This window comes from Marmota marmota, unplaced genomic scaffold (genome assembly GCF_001458135.2).
Source record: "Marmota marmota marmota unplaced genomic scaffold, marMar, whole genome shotgun sequence".
Taxonomy (NCBI): Eukaryota; Metazoa; Chordata; class Mammalia; order Rodentia; family Sciuridae; genus Marmota; species Marmota marmota.
The window spans coordinates 28,871,494-28,888,640 of NW_026000240.1; positions in this window are offsets into that span (position 1 = coordinate 28,871,494).

The window sequence follows — 17,147 nt, forward strand, 5'->3', positions numbered from 1 at the left end:
GTCTCTATAATGGAGACAGAGAACCCAAAGAATTTTTATTAGGAAATTGGGAGACATGAATCATTCAAAAGTTCAACCTATTACCAAAGTCATAGAACTCCGTCGACACGACTCATATTGTTGTCACTGGTTTTTATGCAAGATTAAATCCCTAAAGTATGTTTTGGTACATTGGAAGAGTTTAATGACAATGCCAATAAATTCCCAGCAGGGGGCGCTCGATTCCTTTTAGAAAGTTGACTCGCGAGTGGATCTTTGGTCAGCTCTAAAAACCTCAATCAACGCAGTTTTTTGCTTGCAAGAGATTCTGCATATCTGGGTGACTCAGAGTGTTGGGTGAGGGTTTATGTGAAGAAAGTGCTGTCTCCCTGGGATTCTGGTCATTCACACTAGGACTGGGCAGCCCACCTTGTGGGCCCATCATTCATGCCCTGAGGAGAACCAGGTAAGGGCCCATGGGGTCAGAACTCTGGATGCAGAAAAAGATGGTTACAATTAGGATCACCTTTTTTGCCTGCTTGTGACCCCAACTCATACTCACACCTGGGGTGCTTTCATTTAGATGTTTTCCAGCTTTTTGGGTGAAATCATTTGAATAATTTAGGCATCATCTTGAAAGAATCTATCAGGCTCTAGAAAGACTATGTTCTAAAGCTTCTTTTCTTTAATCCTGTTTCAGCCACAGTTAAAATTCCTGCCCCAGTCTCCCGCTGTGCCATCAGTGAGCTCTGTGGGAAACAGCAAGGTGTGCAGGGTCTGGACTGAAAGGGCTGGCGACAGCCATATCTTGTAACCTTCTCTGCCCAGATGATGGATGGCCCTGGCCTGTGCCGCTCGCCCACCAGGGCTGCCTTGGTGAGTGCATGACACGCACACAGGCGCCACATTTGGTACAATGCTCTGCTGCTGCTGCCTCAAGACCCTTAGGAATTTTTGAACAAAGGGCCCACATGTTCATTTTGCATGGGGCCCCATGAATTATGCAGCCAGTCCTCCCAAATCTATGGCAGCCATCTGTCGGGATTCCACGTTGGCCAGTGACTAACTCGAGTGACACAGCTCAAGGCACTGAGTGTCTGCCTTCAGGGTGATAGAAGACAGACAGGGCCTGGGCATGCAGCAAGAGAAAGCCTGGGCGTCTGGACAGGGGGTTCCAGTTCCTGACAAGCTCTCCCAGGGCAGCGGCTGGGTCCTTTTCTCTCCTTGACCGGGGCTCTCTATTGTTCTCGCCTCCTGGAAGCTGGCCTAACTGACCATAGGGCGAGGGGCAGAGATGCAGGAAGTGCATTGAGACAGGCTTTTCGACAGCTAAGAGTCCTTGAGGCAAGATTATTACCCAGCTCCAGGGCATGTCCTCGCCTCAATTTCATCTGGCTCTTAGTCAACATTTATACCTCCCTGTCTCAGAATAGAGCCTCTGATGGAAAGAAAGTGTTAAGATGCACAGTTGCAGAACTGGGAACAATGGTCAACTCATATCATTAGTCGTATTCGTTAGTTTAAAGGATTCTACCTGGGTTTTTATTCTAGTGTACCCAATTGTGTCGAACCACACACACACACACACACACACCCAAAAAAGCCTGGTTTTGTAGGTCAAAAATAGCCAGGTAATTGCAATTTCCTGTGTTTTCAGCTGATTCTCACCTAGGGTCAATGGTGCATATATACACATAAATACGCACGAACACAATACACGGTGGACCAGATTTGTTGTTGGGGAGAGGGGAAGAAGGCCAAGGGTGGAGAATTTGAAAACATCCAAATGACTCCAGAGGAAGTGAGAGAGGTTGATGTACAAACCCATCCCAGCTCTTCCTGACCCTCTCTGGTGACTACTCAGACCCCCTTCCTAATGATGCTTCCACCCAAGGGCAGAGAGGTCTCCCTGGCCCGCGCTGGGGTCTGCTTCCCAGGTCTCTGCCCATGCTCCCTCCGCTGTTGCCCTGGTCTCCAGTGGTCCCCGCCCCCGCCCCCACCCCCAAGCCCACGGAATGGTGCCCAGTCTCCCTGGGAGGATTTCTTCCTGGCTTTTGCATCCCGGCTCCCTCCATCCAGCCCCACCGCTCAGGGCTGTGGGGCTGTTCACAGAGCCTCCGCGTGTCTCCACGTGCGCTCCTGCTGGCCCAGGGTTGCCCTCTGACTGCAGAGGTGACGGGCTCAGGAATCTGAGTTCTTAGCCTAGGAGAGGACAAGAAAAAAGAGACCCGGTCTGGATTAGAGAGTCCCCGAGAAGGCCGGCCGACCAGGATGGCGCACTCCTGTAATCCCAGCCGCTGGGGAGGCTGAGGCAGGAGGTTCACAAGTTCAAAGCCAGCCTCACCAATGGCGAGGTGCTAAGCAACTCAGTGAGACCCTGTCTCTAAATAAAATGCAAAATGGGCTGGGGATGTGGTTCAATGGCCGAGTGCCCCTAAAGTACCCCTAAATTCAATCCCTGAGTGCCCCTAAAGTACCCCTAAATTCAATCCCTGGTACCGGGGGAGAGAAAAGAAGTGGAGAAGGCCAAAGCTCTGGTCGCTCTCTTCCCCACTGACTCTGTTCTTGTTCTCTCTTTCTCTCAATCAATTTAATGAACCTTCTTATTTGTCTTGCTTGAAGGTTTTTTTCCCTTTCTTGTTCTCATTCAAGCATTTATCTAAATATCAGTCTACACATCACACTTGTTTCCCTTTCCCATCACAAACATCTTTAAAGTAGAATTCATGTCAAATTCACACCTTGTTTTGTTTCACATAATAGTCATTTATTTAAAATTACATGTTGCATGTAATATATACATATATTCATATATATGATATGTGCATATGTATATATGTGTCTATATATACACATGTATATATGTGTATATATATGTATACACACATATACATACATGTACACACACACATATATTTTTTAACTGCTGAAAAGTACAATGGTTAAGTATAGGGACCTTGAAGGCAGTAAGGCCTGGGTTCAAAATCTATCTCATCATAAGCACTTTATAAAGATCAGTTATTGTTTGTTATCAAATAAAATATTTAAGTGTTTCAAAGGAATTCTGCATTGACATGCTGAAGTCAAACAAAGAATAATTTCATTATTTAAATAAACATTCCCAAATAACCTTCAAGAATTACTTTTCACGGTAGAAACAGCATTGAATTCAGAAACAGAAGACCTTGGTTCAAGTTCTGTTCCACCCCTGAATGACTGTGGGACCAGGAAACTGTCTGCCAACTTCTCTGAGCCTTCCTCCCAGTGTTGGGGGATAAAAATGTGTGAAAAAAATGTTTTGTAGTTTTAAAGACTACATGAATTTTAGTTAAATGTCATAGTATATTTACTTCATAAATTAATAAATTTATTCTTAAATTCATGTTTCATATGGTTTTTAGCATGTGTGCTAATTAGGTAAATATATGTGGGCATAATTTGCATAAACATGTTTTATGAAGTCTACAAAGAAAGACAACAAATTGTTGGCAGTAATTCTCTCTAGGGACAAGATTTGACTGACTGAGGAAAGAAATGTCACCTTTTACTTTAGATCCTAAAAAGGTGGTGAGATGGTGGGTAATCTTTTCCGATAATAATGTAAATATTGTGAAAGTCAAAAAAACATTGTTTATTATTATTATTTTGGAGGGTTACCAAGGATTGAAGTCAGGGACACTCGACCACTGAGTAAGATCCCCAGCCCTATTTTGTATTTTATTTAGAGCCTCGCTTTTACTGAGTCTGGCCTTGAACTCACGATCCTCCTGCCTCAGCCTCCCAAGTTGCTGGGATTACAGGCGTGCACCATCACACCTGCTGTTTATTATTATTATCTATTCCTTTGGTACTGGGGATTGAACCCAGAGGCACTATATCACTGTGCTACCTCCCCATCCCTTTTTATTTTTTATTTTGAGACAGTTCTGACTAAATTGTTTAGGGCCTCCCTAACTTACCGAAGCTGGACTTGAACTTGTGATCCTCCTGCCTCAGCTTCCAGAATCGCTGGGATTATAAACATGTGCCACCATGCCCAGCCATTGTTTTAAAAGAAACATTCTCATTATCTTTTTCTTTCTTTCTTTTTTTTTTTTTTTTGTACTGGGATTGAACCCAGGGGAGCTCTACCACTGGGCCACAGCCACAGCCATTTTTATTTTTTTATTTTGACACAGGGTCTTACTAAGTTGCCAAGGCTGGCCTTGAATTTATGATCCTCCTACCTCAGCCTCCTGAGTACCTGGGATTACAGGTATGCACCACTGTACCCAGCTTCTATGCCCTTTGAATAAAGATCTGGGATGTGTGTCAAAACCTATGTTTGCATCCAGTAACTTTTTTTTCTTTTTTTGATACCAAGGATGGAACCCAGGGAGACTGAACCAATGAGCCACATCCCCAGCCCATTTTATATTTTATTAGAGATCAGGTCTGGCTGAGTTGCTTAGGGTGTCGCCAAATTGCTGAAGTTGCCTTTGAATTCATGATCATCCTGTCTCAGCCTCCCAAACTGCAGGGATTACAGTGCCATGGTGCACTGCAATCAGTGATGGCCCCTGCCTTCAATAATTTTCATTCCACTACTATTAAGCAGTGAGCACCAGCTCTGGGCAAAGCACTTTGGGAGGTGAGAAGGTGGAATCAGACATGGGAGTCTGCCTGAGATCACAAGGTGTGAAGGCAGATAGAATGCTCATGTAAAAAGCTGTAAGAAAGCAGTCAGTGTGTCTAATGCACAATAAATGCTCAACAAATGTGTACTGGATAAATAGACCACTGGATGGATGGATCGATGGATGGATCGATGGAAGACAGAGTCAGAAAAGAAATGGATCTCCTACAGCTGAGGGAATTTAGGAAAGCCTTGTGGAAACAGTAGCCTTTGAAAGGCTAGATTTGGACATCTAGAGATTAGAAGGGGAATTGAGAAGGTGCTTAAGTTGATGGCATTGTGGCACTTGTGATTCAATTCCAGTTTTTGCTTTGATCTCTTCCACTCAACTAATGATGGGGATGGAGGGCTGGTATGTTTGGAAATAAGTGGAAGCTTTTCTTTTCTTTTTTCTTTTATTTATTTATTTATTTTGGTCGTCACAATGACTAGAATGGGGGTGGGTGACAGAGAACACTGCTGCATTTAGTGGGATCCTGGCCAACATCATTAAATACACTGCAACAAAGCATTATTCTATCCAAATACTAATAGTGACCACATGGAGAAATACCAGTAGGTGAGAGAAGCATCATAAATAGATTTACAATGTCATAAAGAAATTGCTGACACAGACATCTGCATACGTTTTCTGCTTTTGTCAGCTAATTCTAATGATGTGACCTCCCTTCTAAGCAAAGGGAAGTAAGATTGCACAAACCCGGGAGGGGGCTTGGGGGGCAGAGTGCTGAGCAGAGAGCTAGTCAGCAATTGAACCTTGGTCTCAAGGGGAAGGGAACCCAGTCAAAGTTTGTGATTAGGGATTATATTGTATGTGTGCTGCGATAAATGCCAAGCACCTATTTTCTGAAGGTTTTAGATAGCAAAAAAAAAGTGAAATAACATTTTTCTAAGTTTAATCCTGTGTTTGCTTCAGAAAAAGGAAAGAGATCATTCTATATATTTTTTAAATTTTCCAAATTTAAAATATGTTAAAAAAAACACTGCCTGGTTGTACTGAGATGAATGGTTTTCCATTTGTGTGGTGGGAAACAAAGTTGGATCCCTACCTCACACCAAACATTAGAGATGGTTTCAAGAATTAACCATAAAAAAATTTAGAAGAACGTTATAAGTAGTTGAGTGCTTTAGAAAACTCAGGTAGAAAAGAATTCTTAAGTAAGCTACAAAACCCAAAAGTATAAAAATAAATTATAAATTTGCACATGACAAAAAATATATAAAATTAAAATAGAAGGTGATCGTAATATATATATAGAAGACAACAAAAACATTATTCTTCAAGTAACCCATGCAAATTTCTATCAATTAACAGGAAAAAATATAACCCAATAGAAAAATAGGCAATGGAGATAATCAGAAAGTTCATGCCAAAAAAAAAGATTCAAAGCATAAAGACATGATTATGGTTTGGGTTTCGGACTGACTTCCTAAGCTCCATGCTGACCTTGTACTTGACCTTGGTGCCTGCTGGAGCCTGGTAAGCCAAAGCCTAGAATTTCCAAGTTCCCTTTGAGCTGAGTTTCTGCGTGCGACCTGGCTTCTAGTTAGACGTACTCTCCAAAGGTCTACAACTCTGTTGGCAAACAGGATTGAGAGGGTCCTTGATTAGTGTTTTGGTTTAGCTCTTTTCCCTCCACCAACAATAGCAATGACCTCAGTGTCTAGCTTGTCTCCAGCTTTGTGGGTGTCATGGACAGGATGTGGGAAACCATTCTGCAGCTGAGACACTGTGGTTCTGGAAACCAGGTATGACTGAGACTTCCTGGCTGCCAAGTCTATAACTGGGTCCCAGCTTCCTCCCCAGATTCCAGGTCCTGCTGCTGGGGAGGAGGAGCTTTCTTGGTGGATCAGTTCTAAGCTGGAGTTCTAGGAGTCAGACCTGGAATCTTCCATTCCACTTTTTTTTGTACTGAGGATAGAACCCAGAGGTGCTTTACCACTGAGCTACATCCCCAGCCCCTTTATTTTTTTTACTTTGCTTAGGGCTTTGCTGATGCTGAAGCTGGCCTTGAATTTGTGATTCTCCTGCCTCAGCCTCCCTAGTTGCTGGAATTAGAGGCAAGTGTCACAGCACCTGACTCCATTCCACCTCATCTGGCAAAATTTTAAAAACACAAGTCCCTACAGTAAATTTCTTTCTACTTAAACAAACTGGAGTAGCTTCTGTCATCTGTAGCTAAATTCTGACACATTATTAATAATCAAAGAATTGCAAATTACAGCATCAGTGTTATTATTTCTCATTCATCAGAATGTTAACACCTAAAAAAGGGGAAAACATTTGGCATTGGTGAGGGTGAGAGGAAATGCTGTTTTGGAGGTAATATATCTCATAACTGCCATTTTTAGCGGCAGTTGGAGCCTAACGTGGTGGCACACACCTGTAATTACAGTGGCTCAGGAGGCTGAGCAGGAGAATCACAAGTTTGAGGCCAGCCTACAAACTTCATGAGATCCTGTCTCAAAATAAAACAAAAAGGGCTGGGGATATAGATCAGTGGTAAAGTGCCCCTGGGTTCAATCCCCAGTACCAAGGAAAAAGAAAAACAAACCAAAAAAAAAAAAAAAAAACAAAGCAATTTGGCAATATCTACCCAAATGTAAAATGTGTATCACATCCAACCCAGCAATTCCATTCCAAGATTTCTGTCAAAGAGAATTACTGGTACAATGTCCTCAAGGAAATATTTCCCAAGGATATTAATTGCACTACTGTGAGTAATGGAAAAATAATAATAAAGTGCTGAAATGTTCATCAAGAGGGTATAATTAATTATTCTACAGCCATTCTTTGGAATACTCTGCAGTAATCAAAGAATGAGGCAGAGCTAGTAATAGTATGGAAAGATCTTAGATGTACTTCCAAGTGGAAAGCAAATTACAAAACAGCATTATAGTATAATGATATATATATTATCACATATATATATATTATAATATATATATATATAATATATATATATAATATTTAGAGGACATTATAGAAGCAAGATTCCAACTTTCAAATACCTAAGAAAAGATATGCAAGTATCAGTCTAGAAAGAGAAACACAAAGGTGTCAGGGGGAGAAGGCACACATGACAAAAATGTGACACTTATTGAATCCAGGTAGCTGAGTAAAACTATTCACTGTGTCTTATTCCAACCTTTCTGCATTAAAACTCTCTTTTCATAATATGAAGTAGAAAATAAAAGCACATTAAAGACACATCCTGGGACACGCATGCTTTTCCTGCACAAGCAGATTTTTCCAGATGTGGGAGCAGAGTCTGTGGCTCGCTCAGCTGCAATTATGGCCAAAGGCATTGGCAGTCCTCCTCCCCACCCCCACCCAGCTTCTTGGAGTAAGTACCTCCTCCAGCAGCAGCCAGTGTCTTCAGTACCTGCAGAGGCTATAATGTGCACTGACACCCTGGGGACAGTCCCTCTGCAGGCACCATCAGGGCCAGGACCCTTTAGGAAGGGACTTCTGCCCCTTGAAGTTCCCCAGGTGTGTTTGAATTCTCCTGTACACAGAAAGCATCTCATGGGACTGCCCCCTCCAGCAGCCCTGCAAAGGACCAGGTGGCCACTGGCAAGAGGACTTGGACCTGGAGGGCCACATCAGGGTCTCTGAAAGACCCTATTCATTGGGATTGACTTCTGAGATAGCAGTTTGAGGAGAATGGAACTGGGAGAGAAAAAAAAAAACTGGAATTTTAATGAGAACCATCTGGAGTGTTTTCCAAGGGTGTAATGTTTGGTACAAGAAAGCAATTCCTCAGCTCCAATGAGGACAGGAGAAGTAAGAGAGACTGTGATATTGTGTTTACCCTCCAAGATGAGACCAAACAGAACCACCTAGACCAAGCAGGTCCCTCGTGAGTGGGGCTGGGGCAGGGGCTTTGAGGGAAGGAGAGCAGTCCCCCACCCTTGGCTCTGACACATCACAAGGAGAAGGAACGCTTCTCCTCTGCCAGGGAGACTTTGAGGGATGGGTTGTGGTGGGCCCAGGGCCAGTGCCTGGAATCCGGGTAACTATGGAAACAGGCCTGAGGGCAACAACAAACACAGGATGGAATTTCAGCTTTTGCAGCCTGGCCACGGAGGAATGGGAAAGTTCGGGGGAAAGTTCTTTCTTTTCTTTTTTAACCCCCCCCCCCTCCTCGGAAACAGGAGAAGGTATAAGGAGAGAACCTCAAAGTTTGGAATAAGTGCTCTCTGCCCAGTACCTCAACCCAGTCCCAGGAAGCAACCTCTAGAAGTTTCTATCATCATTTTATTTTCTTCATTTATTCATAGTCCATCACAATCCGTCCAAGATTCCATGGGGGTCTAAGACCAATCCTGGGGGTGTTCTGTAGTAAGACCCAAATCCCTGTCCTCAGACCTGCAACAAAATGCTACAGAGTCACTTACTGTGACAGCCACACTACACAGGACTTCAGAACATCATCTCAATTCATCCTGGCCACAGCCCTGCAGCCCAGGTGGCCAGGTCCCCACGCCACAGAGCGGGTGAAGAAAATTCAGAGAGCCAGGGAGTACCAAGAAAAAGTAAAGCCTGAGGCCTCCTCAAAACATGTCATCAGACCTGCGATCTTTACTCTGGAGGAAATAACTGAATAATAAGGCAGCCGAGATTGAAGAAGAGCAAAACATTCTACACCGATCACCACACAAATGCCGACATCCACATGGCTGCAGAATTAGGCATGTGTCCCCATATCAGGGACATAGCCTTGAATGAATGGGAAAGACTATAGTGATAGAAGGAAATTTTTTTCCCACAGTTACTAGCAGAAATATTAAGAGAAAGAGGCATAGACTTCAGAATTTTCTTCTCCACAACCTAGTGAAGGAGGCATCATCTGTTTGGATGTCAAAACAGACCAGGGTCTGGGACTTGAAAGAGACTTAAAGGAACCTGGAGGCTCCTAGTTCTGCAGATGGGGAGACAGGGCAGAGAGTGGACTGGAACCTCAAGTTGCAGCCACTGGTACAAGGTGCTTTTCTTGACAGGGTGTCCCAGGAGCCCAGAAACAAGCCCATAGGTCCATGCCTTGGAGTCTAAGAGTTGATCTAGAAGATATAGTGTGACTCCAAAGGATCAAAATTAGAGGTAGTAACAACTGCTACAAAGCAGAAGATTGTTAAATTTGGGGTCAGAGGATGAAAACAAAAATGCAAAGTGGATTGGCATTCTTTGAACCTGCGATCAACTTGGTGTAAAATCCACTCCAACTTCACCACCATGACCCTCCATAGTTAAGAAGCCACTGTTCTGGAGGGAGAAAGAGACTTGACGGTTAAGAATTTAGCAAAGGAGATAATTTTAAATCAGCAAAGTTACATAAGCATAGAGTGATTTCAAGAAATCATCTTGTAACTTCATTAGCAAAAAAAAAAAAAAAAAAAGTTTCTAAATAAGCCAACCGGAAATAAGAAATGCAGGAATTTCTGGAAACCGGAGGATGGGGTTTTTTTGTTGTTGATGCTGTCCTTGTTTGTTTCTAAAATTGGTGGTGGGGGGGGACGTTTTTTAAGGAAAAAGGAAGCCCTGACCCACATAAAGATAGAGTTTCAGTAAAAACTAATTTGAGACCAAGAGCGACCTTGGAAAAGTAGTGGTGTGAGTGCCCAGGCCCTGAGGGCTTTGTGTGGGCTGCAGAAGACAAATATCAACCCCTAAAAACTGGTTCAAGAAGTGGAGCCAATTTTACACTAACGACCCAACTTGGGTCACAGAAAAATAGCAAATCGGCAAGCGATTGTCCGCAGCCCTGTTGAAGTTTAACTGTGGAAAAATTTTCAATTTGTTTCAGCACTTAGCGATCCAGGAATACTTGCTAGTAGTCATCCTGAAATAACTGATTTTTCCCTAAAGTCCTCCTTTGTACATTTTTATCCTGAAAACCCCAAGGGTGGGAGAGTGTCATTCATTTTCTCAACAAATGTTTTTTGACAACCCACAATTTGCCAGGCCCTAAACAGAATGCTGCTATTGTATCAGATTATTGGGCTTGAGATTCTGAGTTTTTAGTACTAAGATGCAGAGAGTGTGCTATGAATGTAGGTCTCCCTTAGGAGGTTCAGTTTCCCACCTTGAGATGCTGTAAGCACTGTACAAGCTTCAAGAGGCCACTGCTTAGGCCTAATGAGAATCTTCTGTCTATGATTCATGATTAAATCCCTATAAATGGCTTTATGCACATGCCCAAAATATGTGGTTCTGCAAGAGGTCTGAGAATATTCGTGTAAGTATGTATCTGCTCGTGAGAAAGTGTGTGTGGGAGGGAAGGATAGAGGAGAAGACTGTTTTCATTTTAAAAAGTTGGAAGCATAAGCACCAACTATCACATACATCATGGAGAAGGGAGTGGACAGGTGTAAGGAGGGATGAAGGCAATGTATTTTCAAATTGTCTTTCCTTTAGTCCTTATAAGAGTTGCTCCTTGATGGGAAGCCACAGGCTGGTCACTGGGCTGAGGAAGGTCCCTACTGCTTGGGATCACCAAATCTGTCCGTCATGCAATACTGGCCTAAGATGAAAGAGGCCATGGAAACCAGATCACCTCAGCCCAGGGTGCCCACATGCATGTCTTTGAGAAAGTGTTCTCCAGGCACGGGTGTCCCTTTCTGAACAATCCCAGAACTGTTGAGCAGAAGCCTGGGCACATACATTCTGGGTGAGACCCCTTCACGTCCCCTTGCTGGCTCACCCCCGTGGCTTTCTTCTGTCATGAGAAGAAGCAATTGGAAAGAGTGGCACTATTGCTCGGTTGTTCCATGTTGCATGAAACTGAAGAGTCTCGCTTCCAAAAATGCCTGGGCAGAGCTGGAGTTTTCAACGAGCAGTCGGATGAAATCCATGAACCAGAATCTGTGGAGTTCCGCTCTGTCCTGCCATCCATTCTAGATGCCCAACAAAGAAGCCTCTGCCAAGGAAACAGGCTCAGTATAATAACTGTATACAGTAACAGTATAATATGTGGTACAAGGGCAATATGATATTGTTGTATCCCTTAGAGTGCTTTGGTGGCAAGTAACATGAAGCCCAACTAAAAGTAGCTAAAACAATACGAACATTGCTATTTTGTGTGATGACCCAGCTCCAGGGTTGGTTAGTCCAGCAGCTGACTGACAGCATTCGGCATCCAGGTTCTTGTCCTCTTTAAGGCTCGTGCATTCTTCTCAGCACTGGGCTGGCTCCCTTCACGGGAACAGGATGGAAGCCATATCTCTGGGCAACATCGCAGGAGAAAAGGGGTCATCATTCCCCTTTGGTTCGGGTTTGGGCAAACAGCTGAGCCAGAACTAATGAAAGCTTAGTTGGGCCAAGGAAACAGAGGCAAGCATGTGTACACACACACACGTACACACACACACCAGGGTGGATACAGCCTTATGGGCTGTTGGCAGCCATCTTGTGACTCTGTGGTGAATGCATATCCAAGGATCCAGCTGTTTCGAAGAAATAAGAACCAAGCCAAGAACACGAATGGCATCCTGAACCCACAACTGCCTCTAGACATTTTATTGACATGAGCTAATAAATTTCCTCTTTGAACATGTTTTCTATCATGTGCAATCCTGGGAATTTACTCATACTCTTTACTTGTCAAAATAAAAATTTTCCAACCGTAGAATCCAATTTTATTTACTTGTTTGCTTTTTTTAAAAAAAAAATACTAATTAGGACTTTTTTCTTTTCTTCCTTCTCCTCCTCCTCCTCCTTCTTCTTCTTCTAGTACCCAGGGGCACTTCACCACTGTGTTGTATCTCTACCCTTTTTATTTTTTGAGACAGATATAGGGGTCTCACTAAGTTTTGCTAAAGGACTCACTAAGTGAGGCTGACCTCAAACTTGCAAGCCTCCTGCTTTAGCCTTCTGAGTTGCAAGGATTACAAGCATGCACCTCTGCACCGATTCCGATTGGGACATTTTACAATATACTTGACCAGTACTCTTTAAAACTAATTGAGATCATAATAAGGAAGGAAAGAAAGACTGAAGGAAACTAAAGAGACAGGATAACTAAATGTTCCTTGGTTTAGATCCTGGAATAGAAAAAGGATCTTAATGAAAAAAAACTGGTGAAATCCAAATAAAGTCTGCACGAATTTCTTAGTTTTGACAAATACACGATGCCTCTGCAAGATGTAGGGGAAACTTAGTGAAGTATAATATTAGGGGAAGTTACCTATCCAACTCTGTGAGTCTAAAATTTTTAAAAAACACATTTTAATACATTACTGATCGTTGATACTTCAAACTCTACTAACCAGAGAACCAGTCTGATTTCTTCAATTTGTAGAGAAGAGTGCTAAGTCTCAAAGAGGTTGAGGGACCTGCCCATGGCACCTGGCAAGTCATGTCTGAGCTGAGCCTTTGGAACCCAGGCTGCATCACCTGGACGCTTGACTCACACACCCACACAGCCAGGGATCCAGGGGCCTTCCTTGAAAGATTTAGTTCCCATGGAAACAGGTGCTCTCCAAACACACTTAGGCTGCTGGCCATCTTAGCTCTGGACTATTACATTTCAAAGTTCATTCTTCACAATGATAAATTACACAATTATAGCCGTCCAAGAATGAGCTGTAACATCACGCAAATGGAATTTGTACTAGAAATTTACACTACCATATGGTGGATGGATTAACATTCACCATAAATAGAAACCATCACATTCTCTGGTGCCTGCCTATCACATCCATAGGAATGAGGTAGTTTCTGAAAGTCCATACATGAAAAAAGTCAATGCAGAGTAAACCTGAGCCACAATATTTTTAAAGACCAGATTTTAAAGGGGATTATACTTCACATAACTTAGGTGGGGGCAAACATGACATACTCTGGGAAAAAATGACATTAGATGACTCAAAAAAAAAGTGGTTGTAGTGATGACAGACACAGATGTTAAAGACTCATTGGTTAAAAAGAAAAAAAACTCCATAAACGAGTTTTTGAGAGTGATCATAAAAATTCCTCCATATCTGCTTAGAGTTGAATACAGCTTCAGGGCAAGACGATGTTCTATGACCCAAGTAAAAGGGACATTCCCCTGAACTTCCTGCTTTCCCTCAAAAACACATCAATCCTATTCTCCAAGATCCACCTCCTACAGAGCTCTGGCATCCGTACCCTGGCACCCCGAGCCGGGCACAGAGTTAGCCACAAGTGCTAGTTCCTTCCTCTCCTTCATTTCCCCACCCAATAATTATTCCTCTTCCATCCTGTGAGCACCGGCCCTTGGGCAGAGAGCAGGCATCCTGCTGGAGTGCTGATAACAGAATGTCAGAACCCAGGGGATCCCTGAGACCCAAGGACTGAGATCTGCTAATTAGCACCTTTCCCTGTAATTGCTGGTGACAATTGGAATTATCTGATCAAAGTTATGACATTTCCCCTTCCTTGGCACATAGATGATTTAGGATGCACATCTTGATAGAGGAAAAAGTCACGACTTCTGACACGTTGGCTGTGTTGTCTTTCATTAGCTAATGGTTAATGGCAGAAGATAAAAAAAAAAAATCTTGACAGGCAGGAGTAATGTGCCCCAAATTACAAAATGTAATTTAGAAAGAATGTAGGCAGTGCCCTACAGTTGGATTCCAAAAGTGCCCTTGCAGAGGCCCGGAAGGCAGATTGTGGCAGTAGTCAGAGAGCCCAAGCCTGGATCTGGGGAGAATGAGGTTCCCGCCCAGCCAAGCCTCCGGCCAGCTGGCCACACTTGAACAAATGACTAGTATCGTTGGACTGCCATTTTTTCTTCCAGAAATGATCTTTCCATGTACTTTCCAGATTTAAAACAATATATTTTTTTGCCAACAATAGCAGGATCCAATAAATTAAGGGGCATCCTGATGATAAAATATCATGCAGCTGTTACAAGTCCTGTGTTTCCCAAGAATACTTGATAATATGACAAAGAGCTTGCTACATGATGTAAGTTAAAATAAAAAGTGCATGTGTGTGTGTGGGGAATTAAGTACAGCTATGACACTGAATATGCAAAAAGAAAGGTGCTAGGAGGAAACATAAGACTAACAGGAAGCACAAAGTGTTTTAACCATGCTTACGGAGGTAGTTTATTTTTTTTTATTATTTAAAGTATTTAAAATTGTATTATTTATTATTACAAAGGAAGTTAAATGCTTGGTTTTAAAAACTCCAACAATACACAAATATAAACAGTAAGAATCAAAGTTTCTCTTCTCTTGGGCCAAGGTTGTGGCTCAAGGTTGTGGCCCAGTGCTTGCCTAGTACGCGTGAGGCACTGGGTTCGTTCCCAGCACCACATAAAAATAAACACATAATTTTTAAAAAAGTATTGGGTCCATCTACAACTAAAAAAAAACAATGCATATTAAAAAAAAAAAAGTTTTTCCTCTCTCACTTCCAGTGCCAGTCCCCAGATATATCCTCTATTAATGTTGTGAAATAATTCAGACTTTACCAGGTTTGAAGCTGAATTTTCTGGCACCCTGTGTTTTGTTGTTGTTGTTGGCACTGGAGTTTGAATCCAGGGGCACTTAACCCCTGAGCCACATCCCCAGCCCTTTTTCCTATTTTATTTAGAGATAGGGCCTCACTGAGTTGCTTAGGGCCTTGCTAAATTGCTCAATCCTCCTGCCTCACCCTCTGCATTCACTGGGATCCTGGGCATGCACCACCACACCCAGCCGGAGGCATCCTTTGTTTCAGGTAGTCTCTAAAGAGAAAGCTAGAAACATACTTGGTTCTTGTTTTCTGTATGTAACTTAATGACTTTTCCAAATTACTTACACCAAACATGGCATTTTTTTTTTAGATAATAAAATAAAAGATGACATGTCTATGGAGCACATTTCTAATGATGCAGAATCAAGAAACCAAACTGCCCTCATTGTAGATGGGTAGAGATGGGACCTGTAGCCTGGTTTCTGCAGTGGGTTAACTGGCCAAAGAGGGAGGGAGTCGGAGTTCTGCAGTGTGAGGGATGCTGGTGTATGTCCTGGTCTAGTCCTTGCAGGCACAGGCCTATGTCACGGGGCAGTGGGTGGAGGATTGAACCAAAGGAGCTATAACCTGTCAAGTTAGTGTCTGACAAGACCACAGGCAATGACAAGAGAACACGGACTATGACAAGAATATAACATGACATGTCATACTGGGAAAACCAGTACAGGCACATTCTTTAAAATAATAAAAAAAAACTTTTTTCCAAAAATGAAATAACAGCCACATTTTTGCCATTTCCCAAATCCTCTATGTATTCCCTGAGCCCAGACTTCCATCCTGAACAATGAGGATAAATCAGGGGGCTGGAATTGTGGCTCAGCGGTAGAGCGCTCGCCTAGGACAGGCGGGACCTGGGTTCGATTCTCAGCACCACATAAAAATAAAGGCATTGTGTTGTGTCCATCTACAAAAAAAAATATATATATATATATATATATATATATATATTAATATTCTCTCTCTCTCTCTTAAAAAAAGAAAATCAGGAAGGATCTAGAACATCCTCTAGCTGCTGCCAGAAAGCAAGGATACTTTCACAGATGTTGGAGGTAGTGCTGGGAGAACAGGAGCTGGCTTGTACAGTGGGCTTGCACAGTGGGCGGAGCTGTGACTCTGAGCACCAAATGCAAAGGGATAAATACAGCTGATGGGATCAGTTTGGACTCGTGAAAGGCCAGGATGAAATTATACCCAAGAAAAAGTTACTATAGAGTGCACAAATAGAATCATCAAATTTTTAAAATGAAGGTTATGTAATGGATTGTGTTTTTAATGATTTAACAGCTATGAAAGAGAGAGAACCTATGCACACACATATGCACAGCCACATATACGGATGCATACACAAACACGCATGGGGTTATTTCCCTACTTTTACTAAACAGATGTTTATGTACAAATTTTTAAAACAGAAACTGTGATTAAGCCAAGTAAAGCTGGACAAAAAAAGAAGTTGCTATATCAAGAGCAGGACCAGCTCACCAGGACCAGACACCACCTGAAATTCACCAGGCTTGAGGATCATTCACAGTGACTATTTGCAAAGAGGTCACTGTGGATTCCAATATAACAATGGAACCAAGTGTCCCGAAGGTGATGCTCCCTGCCCAGACTCGACCTCTTCCCTCAGGTGGCTGAGTTTACCATAAGGACATATCTGTAGGGATTCTAACCCAATCAGACAATGGGTGGTGGGGGGTGGGGGGCAGAGCAGAGGATCAGGTGAGCCAGTGAGCAAAATTATTTCAGGGTCCGTCACTTCTGGAAAAAGACACCTTCCTTCAGAAAGTAAAAATAAGCCTCAATTCCAGGGAATTCAAATCAAAAGTCAATCATCACAGAGCTTCAGTCTGACCCTCAGGGGCTGGGATTTGTGGCCCGATTCCTAATCCTGTTTAAGAATTCACAGGTCACATCCAGGTGTGGTTGGGCATGCCCTTGATCCCAGGGAGGCTGAGGCAATGGGTTCTCAAATCCTGAGTTGCCAGCCTGGGCAACACAGCA